Below are 23375 nucleotides of genomic sequence, written 5' to 3'. Positions count from 1 at the left end.
TGGAAGAAGTGTATGTGTATACTTATGGGCTTGTGTTTTTCTGTGTTTTGACACAATAATAATGAGATCTGACAGACAATGTATAGGGGAAGGTATTAGAACCATTGTAATGTAAATAAAAAGACAGAATAGTGCGTGAAACATAACTTGCTGTGAGCAAGAATTGATTGATATGTGGGGTTTACCGTCCTAAAACCACCATTTGATTATGAGAGACGCCGTAGTGGAGGGCTCCGGAAATTTCGACCACCTGGGGTTCTTTAACGTGCGCCTAAATCTGAGCACACGGGCCTACAACATTTCCGCCTCCATCGGAAATTCAGCCGCCGCAGCCGGGATTCGAACCCGCGACCTGCGGGTCAGCAGCCGAGTACCTTAGCCACTAGACCACCGCGGCGGGGCTTCTGTGAGCAAGAATCGAGCCTACGACCTCCGAATAACGAGTTCGACGCTCTAACCATTGAGCTATCACGGCGGCTATCCCCCAGCCACTTTATTGCGTTTATATGTGAATTGAAACGTGGCCTATTGGGAAGAAAAACGAATGGTGGGCATGGTGTAAACCACCACCCATCATTATAGTGGATTAATGTAGTGGGTGAATGCTGGAAAACGTCCACTATGGCACATGGTGGGATATGGTGGGTGCTGCAGTTCCGGCAACGCTTCTGCGCGAAATGGTGTCAGAATCACCGTGACGAGCTGCCACAAAAAATAAAAAAAGAATTGTATAAAAAACGATGTAAAAAAACACCCGTCCGTAAAAAAAAGCTCCCACGGAGGATCGAACGTGCAACCTGTGGACTCCTGTTCGGAGACACTAACCACGGCACCATACCAACTTTTCTTTATTACCTGTCTTTGGTACAACCACTGCACCATACCAACATGACGTATTCAGCGTGTTAAATAGCAAGTTACATACAAACTTACGGTTCAACTTCGTTTTGTTTGTCGTGTACTCGACATAGACAAGATCTGCACCTGCTACTAAAGTTTGCACATTTATTAAACAAAGGAACTGCAGCCTGTAACAATTGCCACTGCGATAATGGCCCCAGCACTGTTTTTTTTTTTACGATTCACAACCGCAAGAAAAAAAAAAAACCAAGTGGACTGGGGAGCAGCTACAGTTTACCGGCGGGGTCTGCCAAGTTTAATACCCGTTTCGCGCTCGTTCCAAAGAACGGCACCTGCTCACGCTTTATGTCGCCTCTGGGCTCATTCCATAAATACGCCCACCTAATTTAATTGATTGAGTATTGGGATGCTTTTCGCGAAACGTAGAGGGCAGTCGGGCCAGCGCACTGCTGTAGCTCTCTCGCTATAGCAACAACTACGTAACGGCTTGGGCAAAACGAATGCAGTGTGCCGGAAACATTACGCTATCATATTAGTTCCCCAAGCAAACGAATTGCACAGTCTGTGTTCTCGCATAAAAGCTAGAGAAGTGCCGGCGACCGGCGGCTGTCGGTGAGGGGAGACGTACGTTCTCAAGGAGTGCTGGAATCGCAGCGCATCAATGTTTGTTGCTTCTTGCGTGGACACCGTACCCAATAAAAAATGCTTCATTTAGGGCAATTGATGCCATGGCTGCGCTGTATAGTCATTCCTAATCGTTGAAATTGCGTATTCTGAAACACAGAAACACGGACAACACAATTGTACGGGCCCCGTTGGTAGGACTAACCTTTGGTGGAAACCATGGTGGTAGAACCTATGTATTGTACAGATCCCAGCTTGGTAAACTATATAAATTGCCCACCATTATAAGCCCACCCATCATTTTCTTACTGCTTCCCAGCATTATCGCAATGGTGGGCAGAGCTTCTCAGCTTGGTGCACCATGTGGCCCGCCATAACGAGCAGCACCCATCATCTGCTTAGTGCTTCCCAGCATTATCGCAATGATGGGAAGAGCTTCTCAGCTTGGTACACCATGTGGCCCACCCTAATAAGCACCACACACCATCTGCTCAGTGCTTCCCAGCATTATCGCAATGGTGGGCGGAGCGTCCCATGATTTCCCACTATCTAGCCTCTACTTTCCACCATCGTTTCCACTTTACCCATCTTCTGTACACTATACCACCCAGTATATCCCGGCATATCCACCATAATTTCCACCACGTCCCACCATATCCATCATAATTTCCACCATACCCACCATTCTTTCCACTATGACCACCATGTTTTCCAGTATCTACCATGGCAGTTTTTCCGATAGGGAGTAAAGCCCCTAGATCTAGAAAGTAGCGACACTCTCCTCCGCGCGCGCGTTTTCCTCCTCAATTCTCCTCGGATTTCTCCCCTCTCCCGGCCGGCGCGGTGCGCACGGCACGCTGAACCCTCCACTGGCTCGCTGCAGCCGCATTAGATTCAATGCGCGCGCTTGTTTAATCGGCTCCTTGAAGCATTATACGAGAATATGTCCCTTAAGAAAGAGTCGTGACGAAAGTAGGCTTCCCATAGAACATTATGGCAGACATATTTTTTAAGACGATTCGATAAATACGAGCGGAAGCGCTTCAAAAAAATGAGCATACCAGCTGGCGGCTTAGCGGTTTACCTCTCCGTCGCCGCTTCGGCTGTCTGTAACGCGGATGTGTATTAAGCGCATGTAATGTAGGCAGCACATTGTATAGACGAGAACTTGATAAGTGCTGCAGTGTCGCTTTGTAAAATTCATGTTGTGTTGGCGAAAAGCAAGCATAGAAGTCACCGTGCGTGCCTGGCTTCCGTCACGATGAAACGACGAGATATTGCATTCCATTAACTTTGAGACTTACCTCAGTCTGTTAAAAAAAAGCAAAACCCACCGCTCAGATGGAAGCTTCTAAGACTATGTTACGCTATAATTAACTCACAGAATTCAGGATGTAAAGTTTATCAGAAGAGAGCCATTACGAAAAGCGCGTACGTGGCTCTTTCTTTATATGAGCATACACGCATAATACATACATATACCAGATACGTAACTTTGCTTCCGTGCGTATGGCTATTTACTTTACGGCTGCTGCCAAGATATCATTGAGCGGTTGTTAATTGACTTATTAAGACGAAAGCCTTAGCTGCCTCATCAAACGCGGAACACACACACACACACACACACGCGCGCGCGCACGCACGCACGCACCGGCGTGAATACATAGACAAACGCACGCACACACGTCCGCACAAGCACATACACACGCGCGAATACAGACGTACAGAAACGCGCGAACACACAGGCGCACACATACACACACACATAAGCGCGCATATGCAGTCGCATACATACACACACGCATACACGCAGGCGCACACATGCACACACATAAACGCACACCCGCACGCACACACACACAGACACACATGCGTAGGAATTACACACGTTAATTTACAAATTACACACATTAAGAAAACTAACGCACGCGCTAAAACACAAGAAAACTATCTCAGGGCACAGAGAATTACAAAAAAAGCTCAGCGACTCATTCAGATCCAGCTATATCCATATTTATATGTGCTCGCTATTAAACTGAACGGAGAGTCCAGCGATGCAAAGAGCATTAAAATCTTCGTACGACTTTATCTAGAGATTTAACGAAATCGGTAACACTAACCTCGCAAAGAACGACGTGTTTAGAAGGGGCGAAGTCCTTTCTCCCGATGTTGTGGATCCACTGCTTTCTGCGCACGGCATTCCTATTCCTATCTCCTTGGGGGATATAAAATAATCTTACTCCTTTCTCTGACCTGCTGCTGCACTGATACGCGCAACAGCCAGGCATTGCCACGAAAAACGAAGCTCACGATTCTACGCAAAAACACACACACACACACACACACACACACGTTCAGAGCGGCAGGGCTGGCGTGGCGCCTGGAGGGTTCATGGCGTGCGTGATTGACGAAAAGCGCGCGAAGTTTGCTTGCGCGCGCTTTTCGTGACGTCAGGGTCATCTGACTGGGCGGTATCGCCCGCGGCAGCCATTCAGCGCTTGGGATGCGCGGGCTCCGCGAAAGAGGGGGTGAAAAAAGAGGAGGTTGCCGGCGCGCCGAGAGAGTGCCGGCGTGGATAAAGGAGCGTCGCTACTTTCCAACATCAAGGGGCTTTAATAGGGAGTCCCAGTCAGCGCCATCTGTAGCCATGGCGGCGAGTGTGGTACACTCTTTTTATGAGCCTGTATGGCGTCACGCAGCACGTGAACTTATTACGAGTTGGCAGCTGACCAATACTCCCTAGTATACAACCTAACGGCACCAAGTCTGCCAGTACGAGACCCTCGTTAATGAATAAGGGAAAGAAGTGTATACCTAAGGGCTCGTTTTCCCGTGTTTTGACATATTATTAAAGATATCTAACAGACAATATAGCCAAGGAATGTATAGGGGAAGTTATTAGAACCAATGTAATGTAAATAACAAGAAAGAAAGGTGAGTGCAAAAATAACTTGCCGTGAGCAGGAATCGAACCTACGACCTCTGAGTAACGTGTTCGATGCTCTACCACAAATGACAGCCCGTGGTAAACACAAGAATTGCACGTTTCGGCTTCGCTGGTTGAACGTCTGTACACGGTATGCTTCCACGGTGGCCGTTCAAGTGCGGCGCACCTGAGGGGGTTGGTCTGCCGCATGCTGTGATCGTACGCTGTCGTAGTCGATTGATTGACATGTGGGGTTTAACGTCCCGAAACCACCATATGATTATGAGAGACGCGGAGGTCGCCAGAAATTTTGACCATCTGCGGGGTTCTTTAACGTCCACCCAAATCTGTGCACACGGGCCTAAAACATTTCCGCCTCCATCGGAAATGCAGCCACCGCAGTCGGGATTCGATCCCGCAACCTGCGGGTCAGCAGCCGAGTACCTTAGCCACTAGACCACCGTGGCGGGGCGGGCCTTTGTTCTGCAGTGGGCGTAGTCAGGCTGATAATGATGATGATGACGATGATGATGAAGTCTCCGATATTCTTGTCTATAGGTTATTCAATCGGAAACAACCATATTTCTTATTTAGGATTAAAGTGCGTCGGTTTCCTCCTCAATTCAAACGAGTGCGCGCGTCACGCTGTACTAGTCCGACTGTGGAGATGGCTACGCACTACAACGACACACTGCTGTCCTTCTCTCCAAAAAACGCCGCCCGACCTCTACAAAATATATACAAGTCTAAACGTCTCTAAACAACGAAAAGGTTGTCAAAACGCTGCTCACCAGAACAAAAAAAAAAACAAATTGGAAGACCCTTAAGCTTCGCCTTTAAGAGTTGAACGCGATAGCGATATCACTTCGCTAGTGCGCACTGAGTTCAAATAGGCTCGTGTCAGTGAAGCTTTCGAATACAGCTGCATTCTGTGTAAAGGGTAGCATGCTTGAAACCACGGGCACTGGTGCGCGCGAAATGTTTTCGAGCTTGTCATGCGCGCAGTACGTGACCTTAAGGGAAATGGCGCAGTAAAGTGTGTGCCTTTTGTATTGGCCAGCCCGCTTTACACCATACGTCACGATAATCACAACTTCTGAAGCCCGATCTCAATGTAAGCTTGTCCTACGCATTATTACTTCGATATTGCATGTTGCATTGTGAAGCATGTATCCTGGACACGAGTGTTTGTATTTGTAAATTTCGCAAGTTACTTTCACTGCATTTAGAAGCATATGAAGTTATTTTTATTGTATTCCCAACAGAAGCTTGGCTCTATGGTAGAACACCCACTTGCCATTCGAACAACCTGGGTTCTAACCTCACTCACACCGCAAATATTTATTAAGTATTTTATTCGTTTTTTTTCGATTTTCCGGTCACGCACAAAATGCTTTTTCGCTCACAACCAACGCCCCCGACGCCGGAAAGTCTGCTGAAGTATACTTTTTAACGCTGTCGCATTAAAATAAAAGGCTACAACAACGAAAAAACACCGAAATCAACCACCCATCAATTAAAGCATACAACAAGACAAAAAGTTAACAAAACCCAAATAAAACGCTGTTAACCTGAACGAAATAGAAGGTCACGATCCAATGCACACTGCTCAGCCACATCATCAGCATTCACTTCGTAGATATGCGTAGATGTCTCGTGTACGGTCCAGTCCTCTCCCATAATCCCACGGGACGGCCTAGTGCTCTCCCATAGTAGAGTACCAAGTACTCTAAATCGTTCGCCAGTTTTTTTCTAAACACATTGTAGAGTACGGTGTACTCTAAATCGTCAAACATTTTTTTTTTCTAAACACGTACATGTGCTAGCGCTACTAGTCTTCGCAACGTAACATTAGGTTAAAGTGCGTAATAAGTATGTATACGTACAGACCTAATTGGTAGAGCCGCTCAATAAATGGTGCACAAGACTGAGGCGCAAAAAACATAACGTGAAGCAGGAAGAGCAGGAGAGAAGACAGAACAGCGCCATTCGATGGCGCTGTTCTGTCTTCTCTCCTGCTCTTCCTGCTTCACGTTATGTTTTTTGCGCCTCAGTCTTCTTACCAAGTATGCACCAACTAAGCCAAAAACAAGTCCTTTTGGAATACCGTTCAGTAAAGTCTGCCATAGTTGTCTAACGACGGGTCTCATAGCGCACTTTATACATGAACTAAAGGGCCATTAAGGACCAATATTGCGTTACGAATCAATGGCAAAGTTACACATTTGGGACACTTAAAAACACGTCATCCTTCGATGTGGCGTCTCTTGTAATAGGGAAACAAGAAAAAGGGGTTCTAAAGCTACAGTATACAAGACATAGACTTCATGTGAATGGTTGAGACGCATCCCAAGGCGAAAGGAGCGCAGGATAGGAAAGTACGTTTTTCCTGTTTTGAACTAAAGTCACCTTGAGGCATGTTTTAACCACTTTCAATCGAGCACAAACTAACAAGCACGAAGACACGTTTTGATCAAGTATATTTACGTTAAGTGCATAACTAACCTATAAGCTAGTTGTAGGCAAACTAGAGCTGCAAAACTGTAACGCAACATTACGCAACATTAGCTAACAACATTAGCTTACAGTAGCCACAAATTCTAACATTGCAACAACGTGAAAACTAACTCAAGTTATAGCAGGTTATACTCGCGAAAAAGGGAGACCAAACATTTCCCCAAAGCAGGCTAACGTCAAACATGCAGGGCGAAAAACACGGCGCGGACACTATTCACACGCGAGGTTGAAACAAACGCACTGCAGGCAAAGAGCGAGCTGCTATCAGCGGGAAATGCTGCGCGATGCACGGGTAAGTTTCCTTGCGAAATTTCCTGCGCCCACACAATGTCTCTGCACGCCTCAGCCGTTTACACCATGGCGGTTTCCCTTCGACCGAAATCGTTTGGCGGCTGTCCGTAAAAAGCGCGGTGCGGACGTTCGATGCTAGAACCGTAGAATTTTTTTTTAAATATACTCTAGAGGGAAATCTGGCGCTATAGTGTCTATGCATGGGAGCTGCAACGCACGGCGCTTCAGCGAGCATGGGAATGTTGGGTAGTGCACGGATTTGTCTAACCTTCGTACGTCTGGCTCCGTTTGCGTTCGTGTGGCTTGGAGCTGTCTATTACAAAACAAAATTAGCTCATTTTCAGCTGTTGCACTTCACCACCTTATAATCAATTAGGCTTACCATTTTAAATAAGATAACAAAGTTCAAAACGGTTCGTTCATTCCTTAGAAACAAAACTGAAACCAGCAATAAACGACGCCACAAGCACGATTCGCCGCCCACAAATACGAAGACTAGGCAAATCCATGCACTACCAATCATTACCAGGGTTGCTGAACGATTGCAGTGTCATAGTCCCCCTCGTTAATTTTACGACACAGTATGGCTAAAGCCCTCCGCAAATCTGGTTCGCGCAGTAAAAAATTAAAAGGTGTTATACTAAATAAAAAGCGCGAAGTGACACACTTCGTTCGAGACACAGACGTCATGATAAAGCTCGGGAACAAGCGCACTCATTTCGTGTGCAGGTTGCGAAAAGCCCTTTTTCTGTGCCATTACACAGCACCTGACTTTGAAAGCAACTATTGCACAATGCCACGCTCGGTAAAGTGCATGCCGCTTACGCTTGTTTCACGTCTGATAATGCGTTGCAGTAGGTTGCAGTTGGTTACACCGACAAAGAAAAGAATGAAACTTAGCTGTCCTGAGGAGAACGCTCAGTACAATTTTTCAATAATGTTCATCGACCGACTGACTGGCAACATATTTAAAAAAACCACGTACCATCACGTGTGGTGCGCCACGAAAAAAAAAAACGGGTAAAGGAGGGGGACGACTCTCCCTTTTTAATTATTGTCTGCCCCCCTTCTCCTTCCTTCGCCACAATGAACATAAACAAATAATGACGCCGAGGAAGATATAGGCGACGCTAATAATACTGTTTTAACCACGTTCATTTTAACTGTACTATAGCAATTGCGATACAAATGCGAAACAAAAATAAAGTGCGTGTATAAAAAGACTGTTTGCCACCGGCAGGAATCGAACCTGCAACCTGCGGACAACGCACACGATGTTCTTCCAAATTAAGCGCCGGCGGTCATCCTTTCATCCGGTTTATCGGGTATTTATCTATGTACAAAACAGGACGCATCAGTTTCCAGCCTCTCTGCCACGCTCGAAGTAATTCGCTTCTTGTGCGTGCCGTTCCAGTAAAAGGAAGCCTTGGAACTACCGCCGCGTACCCTGCCTATGGTGTCGGGCCGTGTATGCGCTTGACACCGTTGAAGCTCTTTGAAATTTTTAATTGTTCAAACCGTCAGCTCTGCAATATGCATGTTTTTGCAATATGCAATATGCCATATGCAATATGCTTGCATTGTTTCGCAGACTGGGATCATATGAGAGAGTGGTTCATCTTGCGTGGTTATGTTTGCTTAGTGCGAAAAGCAAGGAAACACAACGACGTTGTTGCGCGCCAGAATCCTCAGTCCATTAGTGTTTCGCTTACTTTTGTTTGTTCTTGTCTCTTTAACCTGTTTGGCACGTCACAACTGGAGTAGCGAAATGATGCGAAGGCAGCTTTGACTGTTACAAACTTAGCCTTTCTAATTACAATTCGAATGTCCTCGTTTTTTTATGCACACTATATTCAGGCTTCAAGAGCAGGTTAAGCTAATATGATCTAGTGAAGAAAAGGCTCCCCTGAATTGAGCTCCCTAATAACCTAAACCACCCATCCCTGTTTCCACACAGTGCCCACTTTTCCCTCTCAAGCGACAGGGAAATATATCAACCCGCCACAGAGGTAATGCAGTTCCTTTCTGCGGGCGCAACGGCAGAATAGAAATGGTGTTTACACGACGCTGCACAGGAAAATACGTTTACCTAGGAACACCTGTCACAGAATCCCTCCCCCCCCCCCTCAAACACTCACACTCTCGGGCTGGCTAGCTCCCTTTTACTGCCCACGCTATAGCTCATTCTTTACACTCTCACATCCATCTGCAACTCACGCGGATGCAGCCACTCTAACACACAGAGAGCAAACTGTTTCTGGGCAGTGCACGTCTCGGCGACACGAATGAACGTAGGCTTTCCATACAGGTAGTGTACCCCGGTAAAAGGAGCCAAAAGATTAAAGAAAAGAACACAGCGAAGAAAGCGAAATTCCTGAACTACACTTGAGTTACTGTATATGCTACCTTTAGAGGTAGCATATAGAGTAACTTTAAACTACACTTCATCTGATCGCAACTACGCGGTGGCACTTTAAACTGAAACAAGTACGATATGGCTAAGAGTAAAGTAAAAGCCTATTTATAAAGGCGAAAGTCTTAGACGCCTCTTCAAACGCAAAGAGTGACTGACGGTGTAAACGCGAGTTGCACAAGCAAAATGAAAAAAAAAGAAGCATGACATCGAAAAATGTGACGTCATTACATCAACCTACATGGCATATTACACGCATGACGCTGTCACGTGGTAAATTGAGGGCCGGTTATGGAGGCAACGAGCATGCGGATGCGCAACAAGCATGTGGTTTAATGTTTCCCACCCGCCGCAAAGTGCTCCGCCAAAATTCTTCGCCATCGTCAGCCACATGCAGCTTTAATACCATGTATGTACATAATGCCTTACAGATCAGTAGCGAGTACCTCGCTTATCTGCGGAAAGACGAATTATGGTGTCGTGGGTACTGTCTAGCTTCGCCAAAATTAGGATATATGGCGTAGCCGATATTTTGTGGAAAGCCAAAACTTTAACCACAGTTGACCTTTCCCGTTCACAAAGCTTCCCTCAAAATTCGCATTACGTAGTAATGTAACGAGCAGCTTTTCTTTTTTTTTTTTGAAAAGAATTTATGTGGTCGGGAATATTTGCTATTATACATAGTTTTATATAGTAAGTTGTACGCTATGCATTACACTTTTACGGATATTATATTCCCCAGCTTTAGCTCATCAAATGGCTTTTTTAATTGTTCTGACAAAATATTTCTTTTGGAAAATTTTATTTCCTTCCTGACAGGGTGATTCGCGTTCAAAAGTCACTTCCAGGGCTTCGTATGTACGCCGCTAAGAAAGTGTAGTAATGATCGTTCATTGTCAGTGTCACGAAAAGATTAGTCTCGTAATATACGGCAGTCCGCCTCGGCCATTACAAGCTGAATATCGCTGCCAAGTGGCTTAATGTGATCCCTGATTTCACAAAAACACGAAGAAGGCTCGAAAAATCCACTGCTTTCACTGCGCAGCATCGTGTCAGTGAATTGGCGTTGTCTCCGAATAATCATTGCTTTCACAGCCCACCACGTCGATGACGATAGTTATAGCGCGAGAACAAAACGACGACACAGAGACGTGTCTTTTTCGTGTCCTTCTTGTCTCTGTGTCGTCGTTTTGTTCTCGCGCTATAACTATCGTCGTGCCATACCAACTAGCCCAAGCTGCCACACTTCCACCACGTCGACAGTGAAACGAAACGTAAGCTCCTCATCACTACTTCAGTGCAGCGCAGCAAAGCTAGTAAAACAAAACGCATGTTCTTCATGACTACTTCAGTGCAGCGCGGCGCAGCTTAGCGCCAGCCAAGTGGGCGATACTGATCACAACGTGCAGCATTCCCGTTCGGCTGCCGCCGGCAAATCGCTGGCGAACGCAATCGATATCGCCCTTTATGATTCTGTAGTCTCGCTTGCCTCGTGCGTTCTATACCTTCAGCTGCGCTGCGCGGTATTACCAACACAACACTGATAAAACGACGGGGTAAACAAATGTTTGTCCAAAGCGTCCCCCGCGGTAATGATTGATTGATATGTGGGGTTTAACGTCCCAAAACCACTATATGATGTCCCCCCCGCGGTAATGAAGGTGTCACATTGTGCAGGCTTGCGGTGCGCAATGCGTGCATGACGCGATGTGCGCCGCGGCCACATCCGAGTCGTTCGTTAGAAGTATAGAAACGTTTTGTCCGACGAATTGCAAGTGGATGTGTTTCTGAGTTGCACAGTAATACTGAAGTGCACACAGTCGGCTGCACACAAATGTGCTTGGCAAAACTTTTATGCGAACTACATACGCACTCGAGCTGTACGATTCGCCGCACGCATGACACTTTCAGACGCGGTTCGCTTTAAATTCAATTCTCCGTTTTCTGAAAGCACTGACGAAATGTGAGTCCATAGCTAACGTGGTTGCTTGGGCGAGTCGGTACGACATGATTCACATAAAAAAAAAAACAGCGCCAATAACGAGGGACAACAAAAAATGGACGACGGTTGTGTCCCCGACTTTCAGCATTGTACCATCATTAGGCGTTGCCGGGACCAGATTATACGTGAAATTCATGAGGCTGCAGAAATAGAAAGGCTTGGCAGTGCATGTGCCGGCAGGCTTCCGATAGCTCTGTCACAAAAAGAAATAGATTTTCTTCAGAACGCTGGCACACGTGACGTTCGTGGCGCGTTATCACGGTGATTACTCAGTTGTTAGGTGGATTCTGTTCTCTTTGGTGTTTTTTTTAATTTTTGTTAGATGCAACTCGATTGATTTGTGGGGTTTAACGTCCCAAAACCACCATTTTTGATTATGAGAGACGCCGTAGTGGACGGCTCCGGAAATTTTGACCACCTGGGGTTCTTTGACGTGCACCCAAATCTGATTACACGGGCCTACAACATTTCCGCCTCCATCGGAAATGCAGCCGCCGCAGCCGGGATAGATGCAACTCAAGTATATATTGCGCGGTTCCAGCAAATTAATCTTGTAGTAAGTCAGTGCCGCTGTGTGTCTCCTTCTTTTTTGTCCCTCGTTATTGGCGCTGTTTTTTTAATGCGAATCGTGAGTTCATTGCACGTAAATAAGCGTTCGCTTGAAGGGAGCGGCCCCTTTCCTCATAGTCACCTAATAGGTGGGGGGTGGGCGCAAAGTCAGCCCCGTGCAATAAAAGTGCCGCCATATCCACGAAGTGAATGATGATGAGTGGGCGAAGCTCCGGAGGTAAACCTGGTAAACCATGAATCCTCCGTACATTTTGCCCACTCGATTTTATTACATCGCTCCCCCTAGCGTACGACGCCGCTCTAAATCGAACGATTGCCTTCAGCCAATGACACGCACCATATGTGACATAATTCCTATTTTATAAGATCTCGCGTCTTTCATCAACTACAAGTACCGCTTTCTAGTTTATAACATCTCGCATCTTTTCATCATCAGCTACAAGTACCACCATCTAGTAAACACTACAAGAACTAAACGAGAGGTGGCTACATACAGGAGACGGTACCGCCATCTAGTGAACACTGCAAGAACTAAACTAGAGGTGGCTACATACAGGAGACGGTACCGCCATCTAGTGAACACTGCAAGAACTAAACTAGAGGTGGCTACATACAGGAGACGCACAGCCCACGCCCTAAGGAGCTTCGCCCCTAAAATAATGGGGAGTGGTGTGCTGCGACGAACTTTCGCCCCCTCCCCCCCTTCAACCCCTGAAGGGCAATCCTGTACATGCCCATGAGCCTGTATGCGTCCGAAGAGTAGTTTGACGCGCAGTTTTATTGGGCACACGCGTCTTGCGGCACACAATGACGATACACGACACAAAGAAAAAAAAAAGAATATTTTGGGAGCATTTCCGCCATTGAACCTTGATCGTCACAAGGTCCACTCACGTGTCCTCTCTATCGAAAACGTAGTGGAGCGCTCCGGACATTTTCACCGCCTGGTGTTCTTGGACGTGGACTGGCATTGCACAGTGCACGAACGTCTATACCATTTTCGACCGCCGCGGCCAGGATCGAACACGTGACCTTCGATTCGGTAGGCAAGCACGATAACAACTCCGCCAAGCACGATAACAACTCCTCCATCGTGGCAGACCCGCTTACACAGGTTAAATGGTATATCAGTCGTCGATACAAGTGTCAGACAACGATAAAAAAAAATTAGGTAACATCCAAATTAACTTTCACGTTCTATTGCCCGAACAACTTTTTTTACAAGCTCCCTTTCTTAACTCTTCGCCCCGCCACGGTGGTCTAGTGGCTAAGGTACTCGGCTTATGACCTGCAAGTCGCGGGGTCGAATGCCGGCTGCATTTCCGATGGAGGCGGAAAGGTTGTAGGCCCGCGTACTCAGATTTGGGTGCAAGTTATAAAACCCCAGGCGGTCGAAATTTTCGGAGCCATCCACTACGGCGTCTCACATAACCATATGGTGATTATAAGACGTTAAACCGCACATATCAATCAATCAATAAATCAATCAATCAAAATCAATCTTCGCTTTTCAGTGCATGGAGTAACTAATTTTTTTTTAAAACGTGCCGCGTTATTATTAGCCTGCTTTAGATTAAATGCGTGACGTTTCGTTTTCTTTCTTTCATTATGGTTCCGTACAAGGTAGCTCAGAGCTATAGTGCCGTTCTTGTTCTGATAAACAAACAGAAGCCCGTTGTTATTCTTACGCGCTTGAGTGCTTCAGGCTGCGCAAACCAGGCAGCCACATTTTTCTTATTTATTGTTTCGTCCCCTCAACTAACTGGCATCGTTCTCGTTTATCTACCACGCCCGTCTTGCTTAACGAGGATTATAAGGGCGTGCCACAAAACCGAATAGAGGTAATACGCTCATGCAGCGTAGCTTTGCGAGTGCGCCAGCGGGTGGCGATAATCATACGGCGGCAACGGAGATAGCATTGCGGTCCGAGATACAATCCCGCGGCTTAACACAACCTCGACGGCTCCACCAGACGCGACTGTCGGCAACGTTCGCGCTTCTAGAATTAATCGAGAACATTTTAATTGACATAATTGGTTTATACACCGGCTACTGGCGTTGAATAGCGTGCATAGTTTAGGGCGTGTTGAAAGGAGGAAAAAACCGACACACTGGTTTTCACGTGGTTGATTGCATAGAGCTGGCTTTCCTACGTTGGTCGCATCATTTGTGTGCCCGTATAAAATGGAAATAAGTAACAGTCTTCGAGGTAACAACATGTAGAAACAGTAACGACAGATCCTGGAGTGGTCTCTTTACATACAGCCAGCGTCAGAAGCTTGTAGACCGTGCGACACACGAAAGATGCTGAATATTTTCGCTGTTGAAGAGGTCACTGTTCAGAGCAGTACATATTATAACCTGTTCTGAAACGTGCAAGCAGCGCGCACTGCATAGTGCGAGGAAATACAGTCACAGACTACCGGGAAACACGATGTTTTCTCACACTTGGTGCATTTCAAAACATTTAACGCCCCCTGTACATACATACATACATACATACATACATACATACATACATACATACATACATACATACATACATACATACATACGTACGTACGTACGTACGTACGTCCGTACGTACGTACGTACATACATACATACATACATACATACATACATACGTACGTACGTACGTACATACATACATACATACATACATACATACATACATACATACATACATACATACATACATACATACATACATACATACATACATACATACATACATACATACATACATACATACATACATACATGTCGATTTAGTTAATGCGGTCACTTCCTCGTCATGCAATCCTGCAGGAGAAACCTACGCTATAGCGATAAGAAGACCAGCGTATCCTTACGGGCAGCCCAAGACCAAGAAAAACATATAAATGTATAACGAAGGCACTATTAGAAGCGGGGAAGCATACAAAAGAAAAACACCTCGACGGTGTATTGAAAGGTCTGATAGGCAGAAAAGGTGCTGGAAACGTGCGGACAGCGCTGCCCAGTCACGAAAAGAGATTTGCATAATCTCCTTCGCAAACACAGAATACGCGCTTCTGCTTTCACCTTCCGACCAAATCGGCCGACGCCGGACCGGGAATCTCCAATCCCCAGGCTCTCAAGACGACGTTAGGCTATAGTCCTTTCGCGTTATTACGAAACGAGCTTAACCCCCCACGCTCTGCACTTTATATGCAAGACCCTCGCGTATCGACGTTCTTGAGGTTTATTACCGCATGAGTCGCAATTTTCCCGAAAGGATTTCGTCCTAGTTTCAAGCGCCTGTTGAATGACCTAAGCACCGCTTTCTCTTAGTTGTAATATCCGCACGAACTTTAAGGTTGAAGCTGCACTTTACAAAACCTCATCACGACCACGTTAGCAATTGAGGTACACTTACGTAAGCGCTTTCGCAATACGACTCTCTTCGAGAATTCTCCGCACTTCTGATGGCCCGAGCCGACGATTTCCTCTCTGAGCACTACTATCGAAGGTTCGCAAAGATGCAACAAAAAATTTGGAAACTCCTAAAGGATAAGAAAGTCTAGGAAATGGAATAGTTTAACGCTTAGCCTTCGGGGCTATTCAGAGTTCTGGATAAGAAGATTGAAGCTATGAGCTGGACGCCAAAGTACGCAAAATTTTCTTTTTTTCACAAGTCTCTAACCGCCGCCAAGCACGCAACTCCCCACTCACAGCCTTGAAGCGTGAACCTCTTCATAAGGAGGGTTACGCTTACTTTGCGAAACCGTTAAATGTGAAACACCTCACAGTGCGGGCAGCCCCTGCAGGACTATAGCTCCTCATTTGGGTGCAAAGTCCATACGCTTGGGCTTCTAAGGGGCAAAAAATAAGTCAAGCAAAAAGTGGTGGCGATCTTAACTCCTTACTTGAGCGTTCGGTATCGGCAGTCGCACGTCGGAATTCACGTGCTCCGATAAATTCCTCGTGTTAAAATTTTGTTTCGCCGAGCTGCAGAAGCGAGTCTAGGAGGCCGCGTAGAAATAAGTACGTAATAGAGATCCGCTCTGCCAGGTGACGAAACAGTCGCAGCTATTCACAAAATGATAATATCTGCGGTTTTACGTCCCAAGACGTCAAATTTTGAGAGACGCCGTATGATTTTCAGAGAGAGAGAGAGAGAGAGAGAAGAAACATTTATCAGAATACTGTCAGTTATCAACGTGGGTGGGGCCCCTTCGTCCAGAGCTAGAGACACCGTAGTGAAGGGCTCCGAAAATTCTGACCACCTGTTGTTCTTTGACGTGCACTCGCATGGCACAGTACACATGCTTCTGTCATTTTTAAGACCGATGCCGCACGGAAGCTCCGCTGGCTTGCCTCGTCAACAAACCACGTCACAATGGAATCAGCCGCACTTCAAACATGCCCGACTGTACTCGCTTGACACAACGTTAAGTCTTGAAGTCCCGTCGAGGCTTCGCCGAGCAGGCGCGACCCTTTCATGTAGGCTGTGGTTGGGCGTTGTGTTTACCAACGCCTACGCTTTCCGCTTTGGTATAGCCGACACCGCAGCCTGTGACCACTACGGCAAAGAAGAAACCATTCGACATATCTTTTTCTGACTGCCTGCAGCGTAGTGAACAGCGATTATGCGCCTTCGCAATGAGCTCAGCGAGTTAGATAATGAAACTCTGTCGGAGGAAAGAATTTCACATCGCCAGAATGCAAATCACAGAAGAACAAGGCCCTGTAAGCGCTACCGCACTTTTTGCGATCGACTGGCCTTTCTGAACGGTTGTAGCCAGAACGCCCTTCCTCTCTGCGCTTTTGTTTTCTCCTGGTTGCATGTGCGTTTCTTTTCCCTTTCTCTCTCTACACCCTCTTTCTTGCCCCTCTTTCCCCACCCCTAGAGTTGGATAGCAAACCAGATGCCAATATCTGGTTAACCTGCCGGCCTTCCTCTTGTCTCTCTCTCATCTCCACCGAGTTGTGATTGCCGCCGCCACGATCGAACTGGCGACCTTCGCGTTAGAGGCTGAGCACCCTAGCAACTGATCTACCGTGGCGGACTACTCAAAACAAAAGAGTCTGCTCTTCATTTATTCAATTTTCATTATTAGCCCCGATAGTTAATTGGTCCTTAAGTAAATTTATGCTCTGACGTTACATATATCCAATATAACTCTTAAAATGAACAAAAACTATGATACTCGTGCCTGTTTTATTTTTTACAAGATTTTTCGAGAATATTTGCAAAACGAGAAATACGCGGCCGCAAGTGCTCGGAAGAAAAAAATGGCCCCATGTTACACTGCAAATGTCGTTGCAAGACGATAGTCTTGCGCCTAGAGAAGAGAGAGTGAACAAAACGTTTATTTGATGTTCTGCGCAGGAAAATCGTTGAATAGTATTCCGGAGGCGCTGCGTTAGAGTGCCTCGAGCATGCAGCGCAGGCTAACGAAAGCATCAAGTCACGTCACACGTGAGGCATGAGCACTATCTGGCAGTTATCTTGGAAAATGAAACGCGCGGCTCCGAGATGGGCGCGCACGCCCGTCTCGGAGGCGATAAGGTGTAGAACGCACGGCGACGGGTAGGTGCCACCACCGTGTCGTCTTAGCAAAGCGTTGAAAACACTTGCCTTTCCATGCAAACGTTGCATGGTCAGCGCAGCGTGATAAACGCTACGGTCCTTAGAATTAGTTATGTATGCCTTTTATAGTAAAAGACGCACACACAAAATGAATACGCGTTGTTATGGCACCTCAGATATGCACAATAATTGCTTTTTAATTGACAATCGCACAAGTATGAACGCTGAACCTTGAGCAATATCGGTGGGCGCTGCGGATGGTGTCGGCCGTTTGAGGTATCGTCTGGTGCCATTAAAGTTACCTAGTACCATTAAGGGCCAGGTGTGTTCACAGTTGGTATTGCGCTAGCTGTATTGGGGACGGCTCACTGCTCTCCCATAGTTGAGTACGAAGTACTCAAAATCGTAAACCAATTTCTCTATACAATTTCTCTAAACAGGCGGAGCAACAAAGTGATTGTACTCGGAGCTGCTGTCTGATGCTGATGCTGATGCTGATGACCTCTGACGGATGGCGCTTACCCACAAAGGGGGATCGGCCAAGAACCGGGCGGCAGGATACTTAAATTAAACTAAACTGAAGATGAAGCCAATCTGAAAAAGTAGCTTAAAATAATACTACCAAAAAACAAAAATGTGTGCTGAGCAAGCGGTCAAACCATCTTTTGTTTTTGAAAGACATAACTACGAATTATAAACTAAAGATCTGAAAAGGTAGTGGTTCACTAGCATGGTAATCTTTTATATGCGTTGATGTATTCAAACACAGCGGAGCATACATCCCTGTGGCAGTAACCAAATGAAGTTCCGCCAAGTGATAAGATTACTGGTAAATTTACTTGTATTCCTAGCTTTTGTAATGGGGCTACTAAAAATATTTTTCTCTGATAAGAATAACGATGACAGAATAAAAAGAAATGTTCAATTGTTTCAATTTCGTTGCACCAAATGCATAGCGGTGACGCCTTGAGCTGAGCTTTATTAAGGTAATAATTTAGTTGTGGAACTGCACAGCGCAATCTGGTATAAGTAACCTCTAACTGGCGAGATACACACCACTGTTTATTCCAGCAATAGCTCAAATGCTCGAAATCTTTGAATTTATCCAAATTACCTTTTCCCCATTGCAGGCAAGCATTTCGGAACCTTAGCGCGGTTACGTAAGCCGTATCTGGCAAAACTGGGATGGTGGGCCCACCCAGGGATACTGCTGCTAAAGAGTCCGCCATTTCATTCAATTATAATCCGCGGTGGCCTGGTACCCATAGCAAATGCAGTTTTTTTACGTTTTTCGGTACTAAATGCCGAAACGTATTCATCAGCTCTGAATTTACTGTCGCAGAAAGCGCATTACAAACTGATAACGAATCTGTAATGATAACTGCTAATGATTCGCTTGAGGGTAATTTGCGTAGGGCAAGAACAATGGCCAATAATTCTGCCATGAATACCGGGGTATAATCTGGGAGTCGAATCGAAAAGGACCAGTCCAAAGAAGGAGAGAAGATGCCAACCCCAGCCTTTTTTTTTTCTGACACAGATGCATCAGTCGCTATAATATTGCTTATCTCTAGGTGGGCTAGATAATCTGCTAACTGGTCATTTAAATACCTATATGCCAATTGTTTCGCGTTATGAGGAAATATATCATCAAATTGTATGCTAAGCTTTGACTTTAGGTTGTGTATTGGACCAATATGTCTAATTTTTACATTCAGTTGCTTTAGTAGCGCTTGTGCAAATACTATTTGCGGGGTGTGTAGTCGCGACGAATGGGTTTCGAAAAATAAAGTCGGTTCTTGAATGAAAGCGTAAAATGAGAGTCTTTGGTGTGAACTGTATATCTTTAGGAATGCTTGCACAGTGAGAATTTTAAACATATTTAGCAGAGAAGGTAGGCGAGCTTCCATATACAACACGTTATTTGCAACAAACTTTGGTAGACCCAGACACAAACGCAACGCTTCTCTTTCCAGCAGTATCAGGGGTCTCATTTTATAGGCTGTGCTGCCAGAAAATAATACGCATCCGAATTCCATGATGGGCCGCACATAAAGTTTATATATCATTATTAGCACATCTCTTCTTAAACCCGCTTTACGGTTTGCAAGCTTCCGTAGCCACCCCATGGCCCGTGTTGCCTTGGAGTACACATCATCAATGTGGCTTCTCCAATTTAATGTGTCATTATATATGATGCCCAAATATTTAAGGGAATTTGCCTGCGGAATGAGTTCATTACTGTACATTAACGAGATGTTGATAGGCTGCAGAAAAAAGAATGCAAGGAGCACACTTTTCTTTACGTTCAGGGTCATATGAATATTTTTAAGCCATCTTTCTATCATATTGAGATAATTTTGTAGACTCTGGTATAATGATTGAAGGTCGGTATTACTTGCGAAGAAAGCAATATCGTCCGCGTACACATATAACTGAATATCCTTAGTTGATGGAATGGAGCTTAAGAAAATGTTAAATAAAACTGGCGACAGGACAGCCCCCTGTGGTAAGCCACGTGTCTGCTTATGCCTATTCGATGAGTACCCATCTTTAGAGCAGTAATATTCTCTCCCTCTTAAAAACTCCGAAACCCACGCAGTGATGTAGTTGGGAAAGTGGCGATGTTCCATCTGTTTTAATAAAATTGAATGCTCAACCCTATAGTACGCTTTAGCCAAATCTAAAGTAACTAAAGCATAGTATTGGCGCCGACGCCGAGCCAGTTGTATTCGGCTCTCTAAATCAACATGCGCACACCATATTGAGCAACCGGATCTAAAACTAATTTGACTGGGGTTTAATATTGCGTTATTATTATTATATTTCATTACCCGGGCATTCAAAACTTTTTCAATTAGCTTAACCAGATTTGACGTGATTGATATCGGCCTTACATTGTCCAAGGCGAATCCTTTTTCCTGCTTTTTAAGAAGTGGAATCACTTCAGACAGCTTCCATTTCGCAGGTATCCAAGCTTTTGTCAAAGAAAAATTCACCAGATTAAGTACTTCAGTTGGACAAACCTCGAATATTACTTTTATCATTGAATTTGTTACCCCGTCTGTTTTGTCGGAGGAGCTCTTCTTCCTCGGTGAAGAGGAATTTCTTCGGCACTGGTCTTGCCCTTTTGTGTCGGTCTATGACGGACGAGTGAAACTTGTCTTTCGGCCGGCCTGGTATTGGTAAGTGTATGTGTCGATGCGCCGGCAGAAATGGCATGCCAACATGCAAATATGCAAAATGTACATATTTATGTTTTATTTGTCTCTTGTTTACCTTGAAGTATTTTGTGGTTGTGTTTGTGTGAACCATCGAATGTACATGTTCTTTCAACGTCATCTCATATCCATGTCCATGTAAATGACGTCCGTCTTGTCATCATCGTTAGAGTATGTCTAAGACGGAAATGTTCTGTTGAGTGTTATTGACGTTTGTGGCAATAATTTTTTTCTAAACGTTTCTCTAAACAGGCGGAGCAACAAAGTGATCATACCGAGAGCGCACTTCGCCTCCTAGGGCTTTTAGCGGGACGGCTCAATGCTCTCCCATAGTTGAGTACGAAGTACGCGAAACCGTTAAACATTTTTGCTAAACACACAATTCCACGGGACGGCTTCAAGCTCTCCCATAGTAGAGTACCAAGTGCTCTAAATCTTAACCAATTTTCCTAGACACACAAACAGACAAATCTACAGACAGACAGACCAAATTTTTTGCGGCGAAGGTCCCCAAGAAAGAATCCTCTTTAAAACAAGTGTCAGACACTGCTCGTGCGAGCGAAAAGAAAAAAAAGCACATATTTTTGTTTTCTTTCACAGCGATGGCCACGTTAAAGCGGGCGAGTTAACCTGCGAGTGCAGTAGCTCGTTTTGTTTTTGTATCTAGGTTCTTCTTTAATGCTAGTCTTAACATGTGATATAATCGACGAGTGCGCATATATATGAGATCCTAGAGAACTTTTCCGACACTTTTCACTCTTCATTATTAACGAAGTCCGAAGACTTTTTTGTTGTTGTTTTACGGCACCCATAAAAATGACAAAAAAAACGTGTCGAGAAAAGGTACACGAATATCATGAATTTTTCATTCACAAAATGTACTCGGTACGCGCTCCTGGTATTCTAACACGTTTTTTTTTTTTTCATACTCTTTTTCTAACTTCATCTTCTGCTTCCCGTGTTTCTCAAAACTAGGCGCATTTCACCTTTTCATTTTACTTGCGAAGATCACCTCAATAAAGGGTCTGCAAAAATGTGGAAGACAGCTTTCTCGTAAAGTTGTTTTTTAACCAACTCAGGTTCGCAGTGCTTTTCTCGCTCATTCGTGATTTCGCTGCTCCCAGCAACAGTGAAACTCCGTCCCCTGAACAAAAGGTTCCTCATTAACATCGCGCAGGCTGAAGGTAAACAATGAGGCGTGAAACGACATAGCGATCCCCCCTCCCCCCCAAAATTAAAATAAAAACATTCGCAATACTAACGTACCGAATTAGAAGGGGTAAAAACACAACGAGCGAGAAATTCAAGCTGAAAACGGTATATAGAGCTTGGTTGAAAAAAAAATTGAAAAAAAATCTTGCAGCCAAGCTGCTTTGTAGATTTTTGCAAGCCACCCACTTTCCTTTCACCTCTCTTCATTCTTGGTTCTTTGCTCGCATCCATTCATTCATTCGATACTGCTTTCTTGTTTTAATTCATTTTGTTTTCTTCTTTACCGCTTTACTTCTAGAAGAAACTCTAAAAAAGAAACGAAAGGTAAATAAAGCAATAACGTTTCCACATTGCCATGCAAAGCAGTTTTCTTGGCAAATCAGGCATACCCCACGGGCAAGAATGACCGTTCACGCCACTATGTTCTTACGGCCGCGATTTTTATGCTTCATCGCGCTTGTTTAGGTTTTCTCGTTCCCGAAAACGTGGTAGAGACTTGCGTGCCACTGCTTTGTACAAACTCGGTGGCCTTTAGGAGAGATGTAGCACGAGACTCTGCGTTGAATGTGTCTGTCTTTATTTTTCCCGCTTGGGTGAACATCCCCTCTACTGGCCCCGTTTGTTCTCGGCTAATTCGTCTGCTCTTCGCAGGCTCCATTCAACGTGCGCGCATGAACGTGAAAACATTCAAGACTGGTTCCTTAGGTGAAAGGTTCATACGAGTGCAAGAATCACTGTTATTAAAGCAACCCTCAATGTTCTCTGATCACGCTACCTTGCTGAATAAGCAATCCTGGCTCTATGTAAATTTCATGCCACTCGACAACAAAAACGAGAGGGGCGGGGGCGAGGGAAAGAGCAAAGAAACATACACCTAAATTACCAGGCACCACCCGCTGTCAGCTATTGAAACAATGTGCTAAAAAATTGCACGCGTGCTGCTACACCTTAGCCTGTCCAAAATGTTCTTCTCTCTCTACGGCAGTTCTAAGCGCAACTCACCACAAGTGATTGATTGATTGATATGTGGGGTTTAACGTCCCAAAACCACTATATGATTATGAGAGACGCCGTAGTGGAGGGCTCCGGAAATTTAGACCACCTGGAGTTCTTTAACGGGCACCCAAATCTGAGCACACGGGCCTACAACCTTTCCGCCTCCATCGGAAATGCAGCCGCCG

The 23375-nt window shown here is 45.3% G+C and overlaps 1 protein-coding gene across 6 annotated transcripts in view; it reads right to left on the bottom strand.

The window, feature by feature from the left end:
- The window catches only part of Rbp (RIMS binding protein), a 419392-nt gene that overhangs the window by 187217 nt on the left and 208800 nt on the right, over window positions 1–23375 (bottom strand). The window lies entirely within an intron of this gene.

Source organism: Rhipicephalus microplus, chromosome 3 (genome assembly GCF_043290135.1).
Source record: "Rhipicephalus microplus isolate Deutch F79 chromosome 3, USDA_Rmic, whole genome shotgun sequence".
In the NCBI taxonomy this organism is placed as follows: domain Eukaryota; kingdom Metazoa; phylum Arthropoda; class Arachnida; order Ixodida; family Ixodidae; genus Rhipicephalus; species Rhipicephalus microplus.
This window is presented reverse-complemented; position numbering and strand designations above follow the sequence as displayed.